General features: G+C 39.3%; 1 non-coding gene across 1 annotated transcript; it reads right to left on the reverse strand.

The window, feature by feature from the left end:
• Positions 1 to 1,902: 1,902 nt before the first annotated feature.
• LOC112404534 (small nucleolar RNA SNORD123) lies at positions 1,903 to 1,972 on the reverse strand. The gene has a single exon (XR_003004114.1). It is a non-coding gene; the product is annotated as a small nucleolar RNA SNORD123 (small nucleolar RNA).
• Positions 1,973 to 2,608: the final 636 nt, after the last annotated feature.

Below are 2,608 nucleotides of genomic sequence, written 5' to 3' on the forward strand. Positions count from 1 at the left end.
ACTTTGCCTACCGGTGTAATTTCACTTAGTAGATATTCTTTTCACTGAACTCAAGATCATTATGAGTTGATCTCCCTGGTAAATGATGGAGTAAGCTAAGACAGACTAATTTGTGTTTCTAAATCTGTGTAGGATAAGCATTATTTTTAAAAATATATTCCCAAACGTACTTATTTCCCCACCAAAGCTCTATTTCCAAAGACAGAGGAATATAGAGGACGTTGATTAATAAGTATCAAACATATATATATATTTAAAAGTACAGTCTTTCTTTGCTTATAGATACTCAAGATATATACAAGGCTCAATGTCAGAAAATTACACTCAGGAGTGTTTTATCTCCATGCTGCAAACCATTTGCATTTCCTGTAGGTATTCCCACAATCTTTTAAACTTAGCATTTCCCCCCCACCCCCCGCCCATACAATACTTATAAAAAGGCGACTTGAGGTATTTTGAGCATACCGATTTTATTTTAAGGAAAGTGGGTTGCTAGAAAAATATATCTAGACATTTAACCATAAACACCAGGAAAAATACTTCAGATTTCTAGAATACTTTGGTCTTCTAGATACATAGCTGAGGTAAAACACATCTTTTATTAATAGACCCTTAGTGAAAGTGAGATTAATTACTAAGCTTTTCTAAGTAAAAAATAAGTGAGCATTTCTTGTTGAATATATGCCCTGATCGTTGTATCCTTGAGTTCTTGCTGAGGTCCGCAGTAGATAGATTTTAAGCAGGCTGTTCCCTGGAACGTGGCTGTGACATCTGGGAAGGTGGTTTTCACCCGTGAAGTGAGATCAAGAGAGCTCACCTGGATGGGGCGAGGGCCAGGTTACTCTGTGCTAACCTGCACGGAACAACCAGCAGTGGCAAAGCATGTTCACCTGACCAGACGTGGGAAGCTTGAAGCAGGCCCTGGATGGACTTGGGTGGAAACTGAGACTTCAGAGAAGGGGACACGATGGAATGTCCAGTGCAAAGACTGGCAGAGTGCTGGTGCCCACGTGGTTGACCTGGTCCTTGCATTTAAGGTCCAGGAAATTGCACTTTATCCCATGCCCATGCTCAGATGTGTCATAACTATTTTTTCCATTCTATCCTAGTTCCTGGGCTGCTTTTTTGGAATAAAACTGGTCTGCTTACCTCTGCCAGGGGAGTGGGCTGCTACATTAAAAGGGGAGTGAGTGTTTCTTGGGTTAAAAAAACCTAAAGAGTTTCTGGGGAAGCTCAAGGGATGTGAGTAGGAGCTGATGACTCCCTGAACTCTCCTTTCTCGGTGATTCTTCATCTGTAAAAATTCTGGGGAGCATCCCAATGTCACCTGCAACCTTAATCATGGGTCTTCCAAATACTTAAAATTGCTGAACAAAAAGCAGCATCGCACAATTTTAGCGATGCTCAAACAGATATCTTTTTATCAATGTTTGGCCATTTTAAGAAAAAAACCTGATGGGGTTGATCAGATGATCCAGCAGTTGTTCCAATTCTTAAATGCCATGGATCTAAAAGAAGGAAAACAGGGGTGAAAAGAGAACATATGTTGATGGCGATTGTAACGTGTTCCCGCCTCATTGGTAGGAAAATCCAGTTACGATGTAAACGTCTAGAGTCACAACTTCTGGGCTGAAGTTTTTCATGATATTAATATAATCTCATCGCATTGTAAGGATCACAAACAGCAAGGTTTCCCTTTAAGGTCACTTGTGACCCATAGCAGCATCATGATCTCTTCCGGATGATGTTCTCTGCAGCTCCCTCCCAGCTTCTCTCCTCTAAGTTGGCAGTTTAACCATGTGGCTGGAATTCAAGCACAAGGGAGGGAAGAAAAGACAAGACAAAATCAATTACTTATTTCAGAGACATAAGAGATCCTTCATAGTTCCACCCAGAAACGGAGGTGAATCAGGAAATGGATGGCGTTTTTCAAATCACATGAATCAGCGCCCCAGAATTCATCATTTCCACCACGTGTTTGGTTGGATTTCTCATTCTTTTACATTAACTGCATGGCTTACCTAACACAGTTTAGGGAAAGCTATGATTTCATTTTTAAAGGAAGAGAACTAAACAGTTTTGTTTTGAAATGATCACCTCCATTTTTGACTGTGACGTGTAGCAGCTTAACGCCAGAATTTCTTCAGTGAGTAGTTCTAAGGAAAAATCCCAGAAATTGCATTTGGAAAAAGGAAACACCTGTGGATTCTTTTAAATAATTTTTGTTGTAGAGAGCCTACTTCTGTGTTAGGCCCTGGGTGAGTATTTCACTTATGTCACTTTCTTTTTCCTTTAATGTTTACAAAGGACCTATGTGACATCAGGTTTGTTTAAGCTCCTGATGAAGAAACTATACCTCCGAAAAGTTCAGGAACTTTCTCCAGGTCACAAGGCAAAGTCATGACTTCAGTTTAGTTCCATTTTGCTTTAAAACTAAGGATGCACCCTAAATTATTATTTGGTTTCTCCCATTCCTTATTTTTATTATTAATGCATTTGTAATTCATTATCACTAAAAATACATATTTTAATAATGCTTTGGTATAGTCTGTAAAGTACCTGTAAAATCGACCCCCCCAAACATACACATAAAGTTACATAACTTATT

Source organism: Neophocaena asiaeorientalis, unplaced genomic scaffold (assembly GCF_003031525.2).
Source record: "Neophocaena asiaeorientalis asiaeorientalis breed wild unplaced genomic scaffold, Neophocaena_asiaeorientalis_V1.1 scaffold52, whole genome shotgun sequence".
In the NCBI taxonomy this organism is placed as follows: Eukaryota; Metazoa; Chordata; class Mammalia; order Artiodactyla; family Phocoenidae; genus Neophocaena; species Neophocaena asiaeorientalis.